Source organism: Prionailurus viverrinus, chromosome A3, assembly GCF_022837055.1.
Source record: "Prionailurus viverrinus isolate Anna chromosome A3, UM_Priviv_1.0, whole genome shotgun sequence".
Classification (NCBI taxonomy): Eukaryota; Metazoa; Chordata; class Mammalia; order Carnivora; family Felidae; genus Prionailurus; species Prionailurus viverrinus.
The window spans coordinates 73,556,455-73,577,576 of NC_062563.1; the positions used below are offsets into that span (position 1 = coordinate 73,556,455).

At 39.4% G+C, this 21,122-nt stretch overlaps 1 protein-coding gene and 1 non-coding gene across 3 annotated transcripts in view; one reads left to right on the forward strand and one right to left on the reverse strand.

Moving 5' to 3' along the window:
- SPTBN1 (spectrin beta, non-erythrocytic 1) overlaps positions 1-21,122 on the forward strand; it is a 199,395-nt gene that overhangs the window by 23,169 nt on the left and 155,104 nt on the right. The window lies entirely within an intron of this gene.
- LOC125163201 (U6 spliceosomal RNA) lies at positions 7,829-7,935 on the reverse strand. The gene has a single exon (XR_007151346.1). It is a non-coding gene; the product is annotated as a U6 spliceosomal RNA (small nuclear RNA).

Below are 21,122 nucleotides of genomic sequence, written 5' to 3' on the forward strand. Positions count from 1 at the left end.
GGAGTGATACTGGCTTTTTAATTACTGCCATTTAAAAAGTTTCATGTGCTCCATGAAAAGGCACAAGTGTCAGGTTACTCTTTGAAGAAAAACCAACAGTGGCAAGAGCTTGCTGTCAGACGCAGATAGTATGTGGGTGAGTTAGCCAAGGAAAAATAATCCACTTAGAGCTGTTTATTCAAAGTGCTAGATTTGGAGGTGCATTTTGTTGCTAATTGGTGCCTTTCCAGAAAACAAATTACTTGTATGTAAAGACACAGGCTAGCCAGGCTCTGGATGCTGATAGTTATTTTGAAAAACTCTTTTCCTTCCTTGTTTTACTTTCCTTTTTGAGCTCTTTCCTTTTCTACTCCTTGCTTTCTTTAGCGGCCCATTCCTTTTGGACATGGTTTTGCTCTTGAAGGAATTCTTCTAAATTTGTCCTCGTGTCTTGGGATTGATTTGCATGATGGGGAGAATATTTGACCCAATTGTTTACATAGCTTAGTGTTTGTCAGTGTTTTGTTGGATGAGGATTGGCTATTAATGGTAGAAATTTTCGCATTTTAGAGCAGTGATACTCCTTCTTGTCAGCACATTGACATCACCTGAGGAGTCTTTAAAAATGCAGATGTCTGGGTCCCACCCCAACAAAATTTGCTTTAATCATCTGGTGGTAAAATGAGCACTGGGACTTTTAAGAGCTCTCCAGGTGATTGAAACATACAGCCCAGTTTGCATATTACTCTTTGCTCTCAAAATTACGACTCTAGTGTATGCTGTCCAGCAGGGTAGCCATGAGCCTTATGTGGCAACTTACATTTACGTTAATTAAAGGTAACTAAAACTAAAAATTCAGTTCCTCAGTCACACTGGCCACATTTCAAGTGCTCAATAGCCACATAAGTCTCATGGCTACTGTTTTGGACAGTGAAGATATAGAATGTTTCCAACATGGCAGAAAGTTTAGATTCAGGCTCTCTCTGTAGGATGGCAGCAAAACAGGGAGAAGCCATGAACATTGGAGAGTTCTGACACAGGAAAGACAGACTTGGAATAGAGCTAATCCAGCAGGACCTGCCAGTACCGAATTACCACATACGTTTTTAGCAGCCTTTTTCTCAATGGCCTTTTGGCACCAGAAGTCTTGCAGCAGTTGGTGAGATGGATTATGTGTCGCATCTTGCTGAAAGGCCCTGTTTAAAGCAGGCTGGCCTGCCGGGGTGTGGTAAGGGTGAAGGGCAGGAAAAGTGAACTCTGAGGAGTCCAGGGCCAGGAAGGAGAGAATTAAGCTTTATTTTCTGCAGAGCTGAAGAATGCCCTTTAAGGGACTACAGCCTGAGAATTTGGGGTAAAACTAGGTGAGAGGCAAAAAATCCCTTCTGTTGAAGAAATACCTTCCCCAGTTGTTTGCCGTCTCAGCTGAACTCTCAGATGTGGGAGAGAAGGGTGGTGCTAGCTCATATTTCCAGTGAAATTTCCATTGTGGATTCCCATGTTCTGGAGGGAGGGCAGATGGAGGTTAAGAGAATGGGATCAGACTAGATCATTTTTATTCAGACATGTCACATAAAATCCAAGTACGGTAGGGTTAAGGAAAAGAGAAAACGGTAGAGGCAAAATGTAGTATGCCGAAGGATGTAGATTTTCTAAATGATGCTTTCTTCAGGCAAACCCTCTTTCTAGAGTCTGCCTTCTTTCCGAAATCTACTTCTTTTCATTTTATTGTTTATTTTTGGCAATGTGTTGAATTCTGTTCCTCTTCTCATCCCAGAGTGCTGTTTCTTGCTTCATTATAAAAGGTGGCATGTCACATGTCCTGCATGGTTACACAAGCTGAGTGTGAGTGTGTGGATGATCTCTTGGGACCCTCTTCCTCAGATTTCAGTGTTGTGCATTATCTCATCCTAGCGGCTTCTTTGTGATTTATAGTTTCCTCCTTCCCCTCACCATTAAAAAAAAAAGTCCTATCTCTTGTTATATTTTTGGCTACAGAATAACTCCAGATGGTACATTTTGTATAGGGGGAAAATAACAGAATTTTTCACACTTTCTGTGAATTATTTTCCTACTTTCAATTTTAATGAAGTTATTAATCTTACAAAGGACTCATTTGTAAAGACACTAATCATGAACAAACACACTTGTGTACAGTATTTAATTCCACTGGCAAAAATTAAGAATATTATTACCCTTACGCCTTTGTATTATTTGTTACCGTCTTACATCTTTAGCATCAGATGCTAAGGTAATAATCCATTTTTCTAGAAATGGAATGAGTGCCAAAAGTGCGATCAAATAAAATGATGTAATCGAAAGTACTTGGAAAAATACATGGCAATATAGAGATGTAAATTACTGATTTTTACAGTTATAATTCTGAGTTGAGAGCTGATAAGTTTCAAATGATGAAGAGCTTTTGCAAAGAGCATGCATACAGAAATCCCTAAGTGGGCATGTTTTGCAAAATATTACTGAGTATGTGGATTATTTATAGAAAATGTTCTTTACTTTGAAATGATCTTTTCTCTGTGGTTTTGAATCAGTTGGATTTTTCTGGATCAAAGAGAGGACCTATGATCTATTCTTTGAGCCTGAAATAGTTTTAATCCTCACTGTGTTTCTATATGAATACAAGGAACGCTTTGGCATTCATCATCCATTCTGATCTCACAGAGCCATCCCAAGAATCTGTTTAACTTTTCTGGTTGATGATGCAGAGAACAGAAAACAACTTTCAGACATTTTCTAAACAGATCTTTTAATTCCCAAAATATTTAAAGGGTCTTCTCTGGTCGTGCTCTTAATTCAGGTAGCGCCACGTAAAAGGGAAACTAGGTAGGACATCTCAACAATCTTGAAATTACTGAAGTGGTGGCAAGAAACTTCTTTCAAAAGTCAGTTTTCCAGAAATTTCTGATTGGGAATAAGCACTTTAAAATAACTGAATTCTCTCATTAATCTGCTACATCTTAGTTTTCCCTCAGTAGTGGATATGTTTATAAGGTTGCTTCCGCAGCCTAGATGGGCGTGGAGCTTCAGTTGGAATGTTGAATACTTCCCATTGCTGGGCTCTGTGCTGGCACCAGTTCTGCTCTCATGGGACAAGTGTTCAGAGGAGGAAATAGGGAACCAGTGACGAGTCCTTGTCATTGGTGTAACTGTGGACATAGAATTGACATGTCTTATTTAGGTAGGTGACAGATATGAGGGGATAGGGACAGCTTTCTGAAGGATGATGACCTGAGATGATTCTGGAAGAATGAATGGTGTTAGCTGGAAATATTAGGGGGTGGAGAAGTCCCACCTGAGGGAACAGCATGCACACAGCCATGGAGAAAGAAGATAGTGTGCTTTGGGGAAGTGTTCTGCTATGGCTGGCGTGGAGGGACTGTGTTGAATGTGGTTGAAGCAAGATGAAAGAGGTCTTACATACATTGAAATGAGGTTTTACCTCAAAGATGAAGCGGGAGGCTTTGAAAGATTTTAGGCAAGTCTGTGTATTTTTCAAAGCTCACTTGAATTCCAGGATGGAAGAGAATAAATTTTTGTAGGGCACAATGGCAGAGTAGGTCATAATTCTGTCAAGAAACACTGAGGGACTTTACCAAAGTCAGGGTGATAGCTCATAATATTTAGGGGGGTCCAGAGAAACTGTTAATAATAAACCTGACTGACAGCAAAAACTGAATCCCCAAGGCATCGTGTCTGTCACTGTGAGGTTTTACCTTCACGTAGTCATACATTATGAAGAGTCTCCAAATCTATATTCAGTGGTTAAAGATTGTCCACATTATTAACAATTCTTTATAGTTTTCAAATATTTTCTGATGACAATTAGAAAATTGTAGATACTATGATTTGAACTATTGTGGTGGTCAACATTCTTTTTTTTTTAATTGTTTTTTTTTTAATTTTATTTTTGAGACAGAGAGAGACAGAGCATAGTGGGGGAGGAGCAGAGAGAGAGAGGGAGACACAGAATCCGAAGCAGGCTCCAGGCTCTGAGCTGTCAGCACAGAGCCCAACGTGGGGCTCAAACTCACAAACCGTGAGATCATGACCCGAGCCAAAGTCAGACGCTTATCCGACTGAGCCACCCAGGCGCTCCTGTGGTGGTTAACATTCTTGATGAAGAACTGATCGGAAATTGTTGATCATATTATGTAAGAATAATTCTTAACTTTTTAATTTTTTAAAATTTACTGAGAGAGTAAAAGAGCATGTTAGTGGGGGAGGAGCAAAAGGAGAGAATCTTAAGGAGGTTCCATGCTTAGTGCTGAGACCAACTCTGAGCTCAGTCTCAAAGTCGTGAGATCATGACCTGAATGAACCAAAATCAGCAGACACTTAACTGACCGAGTCACCCATGTGCCCCTGTGAGAATAGTCTTTTAGAGTAAATATGTACCTGAGGAATCTCATGGAAAGTAAAATTTTAAACATCATATTTTAAGTGTCTTATAGCCATGTACCATTTAAAGTAATTTTCTTGAAACTTCTCTGGTTTGAAGAATCATTTTTAAGTAGTTGACTTCTGATTTTTCTCTTTTCTAAATCCAAATTGTCTTATTAGAGTCTTTGCTTATAGACCCTTAAAGAAACAGGCATTACATATTGCTGGTGACCATAGTTAAGTTCTTAGATTCTGTTTCCAGAGAAATAATGTGGTACTTTAAGGGCTTAAAAAAAACCCAACAACCCTGTAAAATATTTGTTTTGAGAAATACATAATTAAAGAAAAAATTTATGATTAGGAAAGTAATACATTTAAGAATTTTCCTGTGATCCTGATGCTATTCTATCCCCTGTTAACATTTTGATAAATGTCCTTCTTCCTGGTCTTGTTTATTCATACTTGCTCACATACATACAACCACATAATTATACTTTTGTTTTTATATAATTATGTTCCCTTTGTTATGTCATGAGTTGTGTCCATTTAAAAAAATTTTTTTGAACATTTTTTTTCATGGCTATGTAAAGTACCCATGGCTATGTAAAGTACTCTTATTACTGGGCATTTAGGTTGTCTTCACCTTTTTTGCTGCTATAAAAAGCCCTGTGATGAGCATTACTGAATTCAAACTTTTATCTGAATTCTCGTTTTTCTGAAGATTTCTAAGAGGGGAATACCTAGATCTAAGGAGTTTTATTTAACACCTGTTCTAAGGTTATGTGTTCCCAGGACCTCCTTGCAGGTGTCTGTTTGACTTCCTCCTTCCTATGACAGATAGCTTCAAGCTTAAGCAAGCTTGATTTGGGTTTTGTTACTTGAACGGTTTGTTTCCCTAACATTAAAAAAAATGTTCATTTATTTATTTTGAGAGGGAGGGAGGGAGGGAGAGAAAGAGAAAATCCCAAGCAGTGCAGACCCTGACACAGGGCTTGAGAGAGAGAGAGAAAGAGAGAGAGAAAATCCCAAGCAGCACAGAGCCTGACACAGGGCTTGATCTCACCAACCACAAGATCATGACCTGAGCGAAATCAAGAGTAGGATGCTTAACTGACTGAGCCACCCAGGCTCTCCCCTGCTTCTGTAACATTTATGTAAAATCATAGTGGTCTTTGTGCTGAGGAATCATGGGCATGCGTGTTAGGTCTCAAGCAAAGATACTCCCAGCCTGCAATAGAAATGTACTTGACTGCTGTGTAGAATTTCCTTTCTTTTCATCTGGAATGAGAATGAGATTTATTGGTTTGTATAAACTAGAGCAGAAGGGTTAATAGAAATAATAAAAGTTGTCAGACTATTTAGCTCTATTATGCTTTTATACTTAGAGTCCTTTAAATCTGTTTAGAAAATTGTTGTGTAGTGTAAAACATCCACAGAATATTGAATACAGTGTTTACCAGTGAAAACCCAATCTTTTGAAGTTTGGATAGAACCAAGGAGCAGTTTTCTTACAATTTCCTCTGTGTTCCAGATTACTCTTATTTTTGTATTCTACAAATGTATGCTTCTATCTGTTCTGAATTTAAATAGGTTTAAGTTGGGGGGAGGGTCCTAGACTAAGAATGTTTTCATGTAGAATTGCTTTTTCTATTTTTAGCTCAAGTTGTATTTACTGCAGAATAGTCGTTTAAACAAGAGGCCCTTAACTCTCACATCTAATTTTGAATGCCAGTAGAATAGGGTGACTATCAAAGGCACAGAAAGTTAGCATAACTTCCCCAAAGTCACATGAGTGGGTTACTGTCTTTTCTCGGAACATATAAAAAGAAAGGGTCCTTCTTCAAGACTGATAGAATCACAGTGTCATGCTCTTTCTCGCAACACCACTGTAGAGAATTACAGAGAAAGAAGCAATTAAATGGTGCCATCCAGATCCTGAAAAGAATGAGGCTCAATGTAGGGGAATTGGGCAGTGGATAGAGTGTGAATTTTTGTATAACTGTAATTGATATAGGCATGACTCATTTAAAGTTAAAAAAAATACTTCAAATGTGAAGACTGAATTTTAAAAGCTACAGAGAATGATTATTCACATTATAAAATGACTCATCCCTTATAAAAGGGATTTATTATCTTTCTTTTAAAAGGATATTCCCCTAGTGCATTTGGGTACTTGTCTGCTCATTGTCTTTTGTTTTGTTTTATTTTTTTAATTAAATTAGAATACTCCATGATTCAGTTTCTTAAAAAACTTACACTATGACCTATGATATGACCCAGGTGTTCCACTCCTAAGACATTTACCCAAGAGACATGAAAGCACGTATCGACACAAAAACTTGTATACAAATGTTCGTAGCAGCTTTATTTGTAGTAGCCCCAAACCAGAAACAGCTCAAATATCCATCACAGGTGAATGTGTAAATGAACTGTGTTGTATCTGTACAATGGAATACTACCCAGCTATAAAAAAAAAAAAAAAAAAAAGTATTGCTGTGTATAACAACAGGGCTGAATCTCAAAGTAATTATGAAGAAGACAGACAGAAAAATTTCATACTGTGTGATCCCATTATTAGAGAATATGTAAACTAATCTGTAGTGACAGAAAGCAGATGTGTGGTTGTCTGGGGGGTGGGGGGGTGTGAATACATGGAGGTGGGACAAGAGGATGGACTACAGCGGGATATGAGGAAACTTTTTGGAGCGATGGATGTGCTCATTGATTGTGGTGATGGCTTCACAGGTGTATACATATGCCAAAACTTCTCAAACTGTGTAATTTATATATGTGCCATTCATTGTATTTCTTTTTTTTTTCAATATATGAAATTTATTGTCAAATTGGTTTCCATACAACACCCATTGCTCATCCCAAAAGGTGCCCTCCTCAATACCCATCACCCACCCTCCCCTCCCTCCCACCCCCCATCAACCCTCAGTTTGTTCTCAGTTTTTAAGAGTCTCTTATGCTTTGGCTCTCTCCCACTCTAACCTCTTTTTTTTTTCCTTCCCCTCCCCCATGGGTTTCTGTTAAGTTTCTCAGGATCCACATAAGAGTGAAACTATATGGTATCTGTCTTTCTCTGTATGGCTTATTTCACTTAGCATCACATTCTCCAGTTCCATCCACGTTGCTACAAAGGGCCATATTTCGTTCTTTCTCATTGCCCTGTAGTACTCCATTGTGTATATAAACCACAATTTCTTTATCCATTCATCAGTTGATGGACATTTAGGCTCTTTCCACAATTTGGCTATTGTTGAGAGTGCTGCTATAAACATTGGGGTACAAATGCCCCTATGCATCAGTACTCCTGTATCCCTTGGGTAAATTCCTAGCAGTGCTATTGCTGGGTCATAGGGTAGGTCTATTTTTAATTTTGGGGGGAACCTCCACACTGTTTTCCAGAGTGGCTACACCAGTTTGCATTCCCACCAACAGTGTAAGAGGGAAAAATATGGAACGCTTCACGAATTTGCATGTCATCCTTGCGCAGGGGCCATGCTAATCTTCTCTGTATCGTTCTAATTTTAGTATATGTGCTGCCGAAGCGAGCACTCATTGTATTTCTTATATGTCAACTATACCTCAGTAAGTCCCCTCTCCTCCTGCCTACTGGTTCTACCACTCTTTTGCATCCCTCCCAACCCACTCAAAGTCAAGAACGTGGGCAAGAATGGGCCAGCATTGTAGTCTGGGGTACAGAATGCTGTGCTAGATATGGGCATAGGGGTACAATGAAGACACCTGCAGGAGGTGATCTTGAGCTGATTAGGAGAGAGGGGTGTTACATCTGAATCTGGGAATGTCTGGAATGAAGGTATATGTGGTCATTCCAGGAGATGAGACTGGGGGAAAGCAGGGGCCTTGTGTGCTTATCGGAGAGTTTGACCAATGTTGAAAGCCCTGGAGCATCACTGATGGCTGGTAAGTAGGGGGAAAGACAAAATCAGCTCAAAGCCCTCGCCCATACCTGGGAAAATGAGACAAGAATATCAGGTTCAGAGCTCAAGGAACCCATAGGAGATGCTACTCCCCAGTCCAAAAAATGTTTCTGCCAGAGAACCTTGTTATCCAAGAGGGGACTATCTTGCCAGGCTCTGCTCTGTCCAAGAAACTGCATACCACATTGGAATCCCACCTGTACAAATACTTAAAATTTTTCATTTCAAAAATCAAAGTGTTCTTTGTAGGAACTAAGAAAAATAGGGGTTTTTTTTAAAAGAAAAATGAGAAAAATTAAATTGCTTTTCATACCACCAGCCAGTGCTAACTTTTAACATTTTGGTGTATACTCTTCCAGCTAAAGGTATGTTTTCAAAAAAAAAAAAAAAAAAGAATCATAACATACTCATTTTGTTACCTGCTATTTCATCTGATAATTGTCCCATATTTTACATATATCTATAAAATATCATTGTTTTTATTTTAGGCTTGAAAGTCTACATATTTTTTTGTATGTGAGTGTGTGTGTATATATGTGTATGTGTGTGTCTGTGTATATATATGTGTGTGTGTGTTTGTGTGTGTGTGTGTATCATTATTTATTTAACCAAGCTCTTTTCGGGAATTTTGTTGTTGTTGTTAAAACATTTTTTAAATTCTGAGAACATGAGGATTTTATTTAAAAAGGAAAATAAAGAATCCGTAGTTTATTAAAATTTTATTCAAACATGTATTTTTTTTTTAACGTTACAGAGAAATAGCCTTGATCTACTGGATGTTAAAACCAAATGAAGGGGAGGGAGGTCCATTTCTAGAATTACACATGGGTACATACAGTGGTTCTTTGTTATCCAGTGATAATTATTTCATCTGTGCTGTTCGCAAAAAGCAGCCACTGATGTGAATTCTGTTGTTTCAAAGGAAGATTTCTTCCTTATCAGAAATGAGTTAAAAAGTAATAAATACCATAAATAAATTAAAAAGTATAAATAACAGTAATAGTTAACTTTTTTTAATGTTCCATGTATTATAAATATTTTATGTGCATTATTTCCTTTGATTCTCAAAACAGTTCTATGGAATATAGGTTCAATGATTATTTCTGTTTTACAGATAAATTAACTGAAGCACAGAGAGGCTAGTAGCTTACCCAAATAAGTGATTCATTTAGATTATGAAAACATACTCAGTGTCACGTCATTCGTGCGCACAGACATGCAAATTAAAATAATACTGCAATACTAATTTATAGACCTGGAGTGATCTTAACCATAACACTTGAGGAGGCTGATCAGGGGAGAGGGGAAACAGGCCCTCTTGTATAATAATCCTGGTGGGAAAGTGCCTTTCTGTAGGGCAATAGATTGCTCTTCTAGAAATTTATCCTAAGAAAATAATGGGCAAGGTTACAATGATATTACCACATTTATATAAAAAAAAAAAATACTGAGCATAGTTGTCCCCTAAGTTGTGTCTTATAGGGACTTGGTTAAATAGATTATAGCATATCCATACTGTAGAAAATTGCTCAGCTATTGGAGATGATGATTTGGGCATGTGTTTACAGAAATAGGTGCTGAGGAAATAGTAAATAGGGGTAAACATATAGTGTGGAACATGAGGATCCAACATCTGTGTCCACTTTGAGCTCTTGGTTGTGGGTATTTGGCTGTCCATGAGGAGCCAGCATACCTGGCTTCCTCTGTTTTCTGTAGTGCTAGAGAAACTAGTCCTCTTTTGACCCAGAGAATGCATGTCCTTTCAAGGAACCCCTGAAGTTTCTGTGGGGAACCCTCTAGGGTTTTCTGAAAATAAGTAGGAGAAGAAGGAAGAGGAATGATGAATATCTTTCATTTAACAGATGCAGAAGCAGAATTTTACAACTGGGAAGTCCAGCCATAGCAGAGCTATGAATTTGTTTGGTTTCTGCAGCCCGCGTGTAAGCCCACTTGAGTACCTTTCCTCTTCCCGTGAGACTCGCTCCACCCTATAAGTTTTCCTCTTTACCTCTTTATTGTTATGGCTGTTGGTGCTAGGACTTGACTTTTGTCCTACCGGAATTTACCTCTCCAGGGTTTCATCTTCCCTCAAGTCCTTGTGGATTCGGATGTTGTATTGAACAAGGATTCAGTGTGTTACTGTTCTTAGGGTGATTGAACTTTCACAACTGCCTTTTTCTTAAAAGTGTAACTATTTCGGGAATTGGCAGAAATCGTAACACCTCCCCACCCAACCCCACCACCTTCATGGCAGCTCACCATGAATCCTTCTCCAAGACATAGAACTGCCTTGATATCAAGAACTTTCTTATGTTACAGAAAGAACCTTCTGTGGTTCATTTTGAAAAATATCTGTAAATATTTTGAGAACTGAATTTTGGGAATGGCTACCCTCTGGCTGAACTCTGCTTACAAAGTCCATAAATACAGGGTTTCAGTCTTTCACAGCAGGACAGGTGCAAGTGTGTGCCAGTGAGTTTACAGCCAGAGACCATTCTGCAAACATCCTGCCAAGAGAAGAGTTGAGAATAACAAGGGGAAAAAAAAAGAGTTTCTGGTTGGCTTTCTTGTTGAAGACATTCGTCAAGAGTCATGCTGCTGTCAACTTGCTTTTATGTATTTTTGCTTAAAGAGAAGGTGTTAGAGTCCCTATTGGAAAAACCCTTTGTGTTGTTTTATTAGGTTAGGTTAGGCCTGGAGATGGGACCTTAGGTCTGGAGGTAAACCCAAATCAAGGAGGCAGCAATAGAATTTTGCCTAAGAGCATAGATTGGTGCCTCCATTGGGGCTTTCTGCAGTGATGAAAGTATTCTCTGTTTGTGCTGTTCAATACTGTAGCCATGACCCACATGTGCATATGGCTAGGACTGAGGAGTTGAATTTTAAATTTTATTTAATTTTATTTAAATTTAAATAGCCACATGTGGCTTGTTGCAACCATACTGGATGGCATAGGATAGTAGACTCACAATCTGGACTACTTGGGTTCAAATCCCAACTCCACTAGCTTTGACCTTTGACCTGTGCCATAATTTTCTCATCCATAAAATACAAAAATAGTCCCTACCTCATAAAGGTTATTTGAGGCTTAGGCCGGCACACAGAGCTATGTATGTGTTAAATGATGCAAATATACATACCTCTATAAAGTTAAAAATTAAAGCCCGATCCACATTGTATTTTCTTTCAAGAAGCTCCCAAGCATCAATGATCAGTGCAATTTTCTTAAAACCCTTTAAATACTATGGAGATGAGTGCTTACTTTTTGCCAAGTGCTATGCTGGGTTCTGGAGATAAACATTGTGGGACAAAAGAGACCTTGTTTTTATTCCTCATCCTAATGAAATAGGTAATGTTCTAGCAGAGTATTCTCATCTGATGGATATGGAACTTTAGATCGGGATAGGACTATAGAAGTGTAGGTAGGGTGAGTAAATGTTTCGGTGTAGACTCAGAAACTTGCAGCGGCTGTGCCTGCTCCTGGCTGGCGAGTTGGGCTTTCAGCTCTCATCTTCTTACTGCTGACTCATGCTTCCCATTGCACCTGTGGGGCCAGGTGTGACTTGAGCCGCTCATTTCCTGCTTCATGAACCTGGATGTGAGGTTACTGTGTTTCTCTTATGTAAAGGATTGATGTCTCAATTCTCAGATGATGATCCTTCTCCTATTTGGGATCTTATTTATAAGATAGTGGCAATATGATTTGGTAGTTTGGGGTTTGTTTTAATTTTTATCCTTAACGAAATAAAAGCCAAAACCCTTGTTGGTTGCTCCATTTTTTTTGGTTGGTTGTTTAACTTAACCGGTTCATGAGATTGAAAAGTCTCTGCTGGACCATGTCCTTGTCACTACATTGGTTTGTATAAACTTAAAAAAATAATAATATAAAGTCCCAACATTTATAAACTACTAAAAGTGAGAGGCTTTTGAACCATAATTGATTTGACAAGTGGACATATGAAGGCAGGTTGACTGTTGGTTTGCCTCTCGATTCGCTTTCAGCACTTGCTAAAAAGTGGAAGGAGGGGAAGAGAATGGACCGGTTTGCTTTACATACGAAAAGTATTAAAATGTCAGCCACTGACAGAAGAAAAATTGTTTAAAGTTAAGTCTCTAAATGATGTCCTAAAAACACAACATTTGTAATTATCTAATTAAACTAATAAAGGCTACAGGTAATAGAAGTAATATGGGGCATTTTCTGGCAGATAAACCTTTGGGAACATTCACATCTGCACATGATTATGAAGCCCTGTTCCTTCACCTTCTCTTTTCCTTAGCCCACATTTCTCACTATGAACTAATAGTACATAACAATAAAACCCTGGACAGCAGCCAACACAGAGTTTGGCTAACTTTGAGAGTGTTTGTGAAAGTTGAAAAAGCAATGCAGCTGTTATACTGGGTACTTTCCAATGGAGAATATGTTTTCCAGATGAAAGAGCAAATAGTAATTTAAATGTAATCAGTATTTTTGGCATCTTGGTATTATAATTCTTTTCACTTTTTATGTTAATTGTTCATTTCTTAGAATTTGTTTTGTACTTTTCTGTGGTCTATAATAGACTAAAAATGAGGGAATGAACGAATGTTTTAGCCAGTTGTTCTTTGTTTTAAAAGAAAACAAATGACAAGGAGTCTCATTTGTTAGCTAAAGACTTAAATAACCACAAAATTTTCGTTAAAGATACTTTATTGTGAGACTCATGTTTCAGGCAGCAAGAGGGAAGAACATCTAAATCCCAAATACAGTGTCCAAATTTTAGAACTGACTGGAAATTTCCTAGAACATTCAAGCAGGCTGCAACATCAGTGTTTATCAGGTGTTCTCAGGATGGGGCTGGCTGGAGATGCCCCTTTCTCTGACAGACTTGCCTAAATGCTGTGATGAGCTCACCTTTTTCCTCTCCATCCACCACCCTAAGTGGGGAGGAGTGCAGATGATTTCCCTTGCGTTTGAGGCTTAGGAAGGCTTTTGTTTCCTTTAGGCGGGAAGGGCCTCTATTTGATCAGTAAATCTCAGCCCTTAGTTTTAAAGGTCCCGATGCCCACCCACATCTGAGCCTAATTAAGTCACAGAATTACCGCGAGGGATTGTGATGTGTGGCTGGAAACTGCTGTTCCAGTCTGGACCTCTCTCTTTACAGATGGGGAAACTGAGGCCCTGAACCTTGAGGTGACTTGTCCTAAGGCCCCTTCTGGGACTGACATAAACATGGGATAATTGGCTTCCGGAAGGGATGTCACAGTCTCTGATTCTGGATCTCTGGTGATCTCCTGGGCGTCTGGCCCCTATGGAGAGCCCGGCCAAGCTGCTACAGAGGGTAGGACCCCATTAAGGAGGATGAAGCATTGATCAGCCTGTCCCTTTCATCCAAGTAGAAACTGCCCTCTATTTCCCCACTGGAGCTACCACATTCCTCAGTGAGAGGCATGATAAACTGCCTCAGGTTCTCTGTTTTGTTTTGTTTTGTTCTGTTTTTTCCAGAAACAAATAGGTTTGCAATTAGCTAAAATGAGATGGCAGCTTCCAGACCAGTTGCTGTTTATCACGAAAGAGTCTTTGGTATAGCTGGTCATGTTTGCATATCTTAGAAGCCTCTTTCTCTATTACTATTCTCTAGGGAATAGTAGAGCTTATTTAGGCAGTGTTCTGGATAACTGACAATTTCTAATGCTACCTGTATCCATTAAGGGTAGTTTAAAGCAATTAAGTGCTAACCTGGCTGGACAGTAAGGTACAGGTCTGCAGCATCAAAGAGAGGGATTGGACCCCTGGACTCTGAATTGGTCCGTGACTTTTTGTGTTGGAGGCTTTGTCTAAAATGCTCTCTTTACCTGCCTACTTCTGCTCGCCACTTGGTCAGGTCTGTGCACAGTGGAGGGTGGTAACCTGGCTTGCCCCCTGGCCCAACACAGAGCACATGTGGCGCAGCCTACTTGGGAGATGAAGCTTCTGAGGAGAGGAGAGTACAACGGAGGGGCTGGGGAGTTGTGAGACAAGAGGAAGCTGAGATATGGAGTGACTTTTGTGCATAGAGACTTTTGAGAAAAATTTGATCACATTTTTGGTTAAGTGTTTACAGCTCCCTGAAAATTTGTGTTGCAGGTGATCATTAGCATATTTTGGAATGTTTGATTGAAAACCACTTGCATTTTAAAGCAAGACTGGATTAAAGGGCTTTGGTTCATTTCCAGACCTGCTGTTGATTCTTGTAACATGACAGCATCCATTTCCAAATGTAAAACTTGGAGAAATGAAGAAAATAAAAATGCATTTTTCTTTCAGGACATGAATCAGAAAATTCATTCATCTCTTATCTAAAAGACACTCACCGGCCTCTGAAATACCCCCCTCCTTTCCATGAGAGACAGTAGCTGTGATGGGGAAGCTGGTGGTTTTCTGCTTTTTAGCCCTGAAGGCCTCACCTCTGCTATCATCTGGAAGCTGATGGTGAAGGTTTGTTATTCTTGTCAGGAGCAGGTTCCAGAGACCTAAGGAATGTAGACAGTAATGGACAGCTGGCATCAATTTAGCACTGTGGGATGGTCAGGCTGATAGAATGGTCTAGCTGTACCTGCTCGCCCCTCCTCCTCCATGAGGAGTTGGTTTACATCAGAGAGGGCTGCTCCTGACATTGCTATTTCTGGCAACAGAGGCATGGTAGAGATGCAAAATCCCTCCTGCTATTTAGAGGAAATGAAATAAATATTCACTTCAGAGAATACCTTTTGGGGCTGGGACGTGTATGCATGCAGGCTCCCAGCCTGCTTTTTCTGCAAAGTTCTGTACATAAAGATTAATGGACTTAGTCTGAAGTCAGACAGAGATGTGTTAATGAAAAATCTATCTCATTGCAAAACCAAAGGTAAACTCTGGCTTTGCTGTGTGTGTGTGTGTGTGTGTGTGTGTGTGTGTGTGTGTGTGTTTTCTTCTTGGAATGTACACTGAAAGCAAGGGGGAGGGTCTCCTCCTTCATTTGTAAAGCCTGTGGAGCTGGCTAGCAGGAACTTTCTGGAACTTCTTGAGGGAGGTTCCTAGAGTGTGTGGGAGTGGTGAGCAGTCTCATTGAAGAGGACCAATGCTGATTGGCTTTGTCCTCATTAGGAATGAAGAGAGACCTCTGCACAGACTCCTGAGTTAGTACATCAGCCAGCTCATCTCAAGGAGAATGCACTTGATGTCACTGCCGTGTTCCCTCTGTGGTCATGAGGCAAGAGGAACACTGATACTCCCTGGCTGTGTAGCTGGCATATTTCCTGGCACAGTAGTCGCTCTAGATTTTACACGGAGAGGGGTTTTAACAGTGGGGTATGTTTTAGTCTTCTGGTCAGCGATTGCTAAGTTAAAAAAATCTTCTTGCCCTGTAGAGCATACTTTACTGAGCTGATTTAAAAAAAAAAAAAAAAAAAAAAGGCATTTTTGGATCCTGGTCAACAAGTCCCACCTGCCCCCAAGACTGGAGTCTCCATTTTGATGTCTTATACTCCATTTCTTTGCATGCTCCATTTGAAGATAGAAGGATCTCATGGGAACTTGGCCAGTTTTTAGTAGACTGTGTAAACCATTGGCTGCCTTCCATAATGTGAGGGGTCTCTGCCCACCTGCTTAGTGCCTTTGCAGTCAGAGCAAACTAAGCAGATCAATACCCTCCCTGTTGTCTTCCAGTGAGGCAAGATGTGTTTTAAACAAATCTCTGACACTGGCTGCCTACTCCTTCCCCCTGGAGGGTCTGAGGGATTTAGCAGAATTTAAAAGTATCCAAGGCTTACAGGCAAGAAATCTCCGTAAGTATGGCAATGACCATTCTTGTAAGTCACCATTTTGATCCTTGCTCTCACAAACAGGTGTCTCATTCCTAGTCTTTGAACATATCAACCCTTTTTGAGCAAAATGGCAGTATCAAAAACACATGTACATCACCAGAAAGCAAAACCAGCCAACTTCTGGCAGAAAAGCTGCTAAATGACTAATTCTTCATCATCCCATAGCTGAGTATGATTACAGTGAAGTTTTCCCACACTTTCTTAATGCTTCCAAATGTATTCACTTTTTTCAGAAATGTTATGGTGCAGTCGTGATCTGCCTCTAGAAAACGGGTGAGAAAAGGACACATCTAGGAACTGCATTTAAAACAGCCATAGCAAAACCAGTTCTCTAGCTGATTTGGTACCTTGGTTATTTGATCTGGTTTGTCACTCTCGTTATGTCAGGACTTAGCTGGAAATGACCAATTCTGGATACTGGATATGTGTCCATTGACTTTTAAGTACAGTAGGTGGGACTGATGAATTTAAAATCTGATCGGGGGGATCACAGAGTAATTTTCTTAAGGAATCTATTTGAAATGCAGCACCCTTCTCCCAAAACTGAAGAAGTAAAGAGAGGTTTTCATTTAAGCAGTGTAAACAGAGGGTTTATGAATCACAAGCTGTTTTATATTCTGACATTCTGACTTTATTAAATAAAAACTTTTATACATACATTTAAGTATCAGGAATGTCTCTACATTTTGCAAAGAACCGTCCCAGACTCAATAATATGCTTTGGGTCACAGAGATGTTATGCCAGCATAGGCAGTATTTTCTAATTAAATAAAGGTTTTTTTTAATGAACATAGGTTTTACTTGGTACATTATGGTATTAATAAAAGTATAAAGTTGCCTAATAAAATAATTGTTTTGATAAATATTTTCAGTGGTGCACTTTAATGTTTTCATCAAAATGACTAAACCTGGGTGGCTTAGTCAATTGAGCATCCAACTCTTGATTTCAGCCCAGGTCATGAACCCAGGGTCATGGGATCTAGCCCCTCATCAGGCTCTGCATTGACTATGGAGCCTGCTTGGTATTCTCTCTTGCTCTCTCTCTCTCTCTCTCTCTCTCTCTCTCTCTCTCTCTTCCCCACTGCCTCTCTTCCCTTCTCACACTCTCTCTTAAAAAAAAAAAAAAGTAAAAACCAGTTTCAAAACTGTTTGCCAATTTTTTTTTCTACTGGGGTTGTGCAACTCAATGAAAATATTTATAAATGTTTGCAGAAGAATACTTTTGTTTTAAAGACAATGCAAATACTTTCCTTATATGGAAACACAAAGAATGGCTATAATTAAGGTAACAGAGATCATGTTAAAAATAGGAATGGCAAAGTCATTCTCTTGAAATATCCTTTAAGGCCCATCCAAGAGAGAGTATCGTGCATACCTTGGGAACTAAGTTCTGAGTACTGTACTATTACTACAGTGTACTGGTTGTAAGAATGGTAAATACTTTGTGGTTAACCAAATCCTAGGGGCCTGCTGGTTGGAAGGGATCTTAGCATTCATGTAGCCCAGCTTCCCACACAGTACTTGGTTTCCTCTGTAGCTTCCCTGTCATATGGTACTTCCCCCACCCTGTGTGAACTGCTGGTGATAAGGTGAGCTCCCTGCTCTCTGGCCAACCCTCTACATTTTTTGGAGAGCTCTAGTTGTTAGAAAGTGCCTTCTAACCCTGAGTCACTATGAATTTGTTGCTCCCTGTCTGCCAAGGAGTTTGTGCCAGTGCCCACATGAGAGCTCCTGAAGCTCTTCTTAAGGGTAGATGCCGACTGTCCCTCTAAGACTTGTTCCCCTGTGAGGTCCTGGCTCCTGGGCCTGGACTTCCAGGTGTCTTCCAACCTGGCTACCCGCTTCTCAGCACTCTAGAGTTGGTCAGTGCTCTGGGGTGATGACTTCATTTCTAACAACCAAGCCACCCATGTTTGTACTGTCTTTTGCTGGCACTTCATGTTGAGCTTACCACATTTTCTAAAAATCTTTTTTTTTAAGTTTAATTATTTATTTGAGAGAGAGAGAGAGCGCGTGTGCCTGAGTGCACAAGTGGGGGAGGGCAGAGAGAAGGAGAGACAGAATCTGAATCACAAAAGAATCCACGCCATCAATGCAGAGCCCGATGTGGGGCTGGAACTCATGAACTGTGAGATTATGACCTGAGCCGAAACCAAGAGTCGGACCCTCAACCGACTGCACCACCCAGGTGCCCCTGAGCTTACCACATTTTCTTTGGAATGCTTTCAGTTTTCACCTCTTCCAACTTTGGGTACTTAAAATGGAGTACCGATTGTGTTTTTGAACAGTTTTGAGTCTCTTCTTTGTCTGATGTCCTTCACTGTGCTAAGTATACTTTCTGAGGTTTCTAGGTATACTTTCTGTCTGGGCCCTGGGTTATGGACCTGACCCACCACACTTTTCATCTTTGACTTGGCACCCTTTGACTATGGCTCTTCAGCCGACAATGCAGTTTTTACTGAGGAAATTAACCTCTGTAATTTGAAGTTGAAGTTGTCATTTGAAGTTTTTCTTCTTGGTCAGTCAGGGAAGTTAAAAGTTTTAATGTAAATATAGTAAAATTATGCAGATAATTCTTGATCACTTAGGAGTTTATTCACATTTTGTTTGAGTTTTGCTTTCATTTGAAAAAATTTACCATTCAATACACTGGACATTTTTTTTTTCTTTGATACAGCAGATTTCATAGGGAAAGTGCTTATAATACTCGTGGAAGGTGAAAATTTTTTTAAGTTTATTTATTAAATGTTTATTATCTGCTATGTGCTAGGTATTATATCTATGCATACATTGATAAAAAAGAGAGATGCCCTACTCATGGAGAGTATAGTATAGAAGGTGAGATAGTTATTTAACAAATAATTACACATATAATTCTTAAATGCTATAGGTATGTGCCATGAGGAAAAGATACCAACAAGAGCATATAATAGGAGGCCATGGGTTGGGACTGGGAGCTTCAGAAGAGCTTCCTAGAGAAAGTAATGTTTAGGCTGACCTGGTTCTGTTGTCCCAGTCTTTAAAATCACGAGTTACTGAGAGATAGTAGCTCTGTTGCTAATGAGATTAGTAAACTTCCCTTAATTACAGGAATCTTTTCGAATCGGCATTAGCGTTTGATGGCAGGAAAGACAGCGTCAGAGTTCACTCAGACATCCCTAAATATCCAGTCACCCCCTGATTTTCTGCCCCCTGATTTTCTCTCTGCACAGGATCATAGAATGCTAACAGGATTTATTGCCTCCAGTTCTCTAATTTACCCTACCATCCTGTTCATTCTTCACTCTGTTGCTGAGTTTGGCAAAAGAAGTAACTAACTTATTTGAAAGCATTTGGAAGCAGGAAAAACAAAGTGCATGTTATGTTGTAGGTATTTTGGGAAGTAGAAAACTGGTTTATTAATAACATATTTCAAAGAGATAAAAGTCTAGGCTTGATTTTGTTCAGGCGAGGAGTTCAAAAATGCAGTTTCCAAAATCATATCAATAGGGAGCTTTTAAAGGGAATGCTCTGGATGCTCTAGTTCTTGTTCTTTTAAGCCTATTTTCTGCTGTTGGGGGGAACAAGGAAAGTTGCTGGTTTCCTTTGCTCTTGAACCTGATTAAGGACTTCACCAGCTGAGACCTTATTTTCATTTTGAAGTGATTTGAGCAATAGCAAATTTGAATTGCAGGCCCATGCCCCTGTAGCTTTGGGTAGGCCATGCTTTAATCTTGGCCTTTGTGAGAAGTTTGGTGTGGGGTGCTGAGCTGACTCAGTCGGTCAGGTTAGGGTCTGGCCCTGTGGTAGATGTACTTGTGTTTGGTCTCCTATGATGAAATGCATGCTCTTAGTTATATATCAGAGAGTTTCTCTGTCATTCTGAACTTGAGGGAACAGTTCAAACACTGTGACTCCTTTTTCTCATATATCAACGTTTAAATATCCTAGAAATCCAAAATGGATCTCCACATTTACTTTAACTGACCTTTGTTACCAAAGTTGATACTGAGCTCCTTTGGAATCAAGCTTTTGAAAGTAACGTGCAGAATTCTAATGGAGTTCAGCCTGTATTAATTGTTAAACGTTGTTATTTTTTTTAAAGTTTTTCAAATTGATCAGTTCTAAACAAATTTTAGTAATAGAGGTTTGATCATATGAAAACGGCAATTATTTGAATGTTATTTTCTGAAATTAATGTCAATTCTCCTTTTCAAGTATCATAGCCCAACCTTTACTCATTTTGTTCATATGAAAGGTTACAGATTTCTAAGTAGCTTTGGGAAACATTCACCAGGCATACATAGGGAAAGGCTTGTTGCCAAAGTATTAACCTGAGCAACGAAAATTGTTTGAACTTCTCTCTGAGAAAACTTAACTAGAGATATTTAAACCTTTGGAAATTTGGGTATTAGACAAGCCTAGGGTTTTGGTCATTTTGCAAAGGGAAATGATTCTTAAAACATTACGTATTAAGATACATGTATTTATTTATCCCAGATGAGATTGTGAAATTAGTGATTGCTCCATTCCTATTCAAATATGATCTGTCTTATTTTGTAACATTTGAAAGCAAACTTCTCGTAAAAACTGATCCTTTTCTAAATGAAACTGAGTGAAGAGAAGGTTCCCACGTATGTAACAATGAGAATTTTATTGGGGTCCAAGATACATTTGATTTAGGCAGAAAAAAGCATTGTGTTTCAGAATTGCTCTGGAGTTAACACTGCTCCTGACACCTGCCATTTTAATTCATAATTGTTTTTGAGCACCTGCTGTGGCTTAAGTCTGATGCTGGTGTTGGCGGTATAAAAATAAGCAGAACAGAGAGGATCCTGGCCCTCGTGGAGCTTAGGGTATGTGTGCCTCATTCATCATTTCCCATAGTGTTGTTTTTCATTGCCATTTTATATATTTCCTTCATTTGATCACTATTCCAGGAAATAGAGGTACTCATTTTCGCTTGATAGATTTGCAGAGGATTTTGGCAATGGG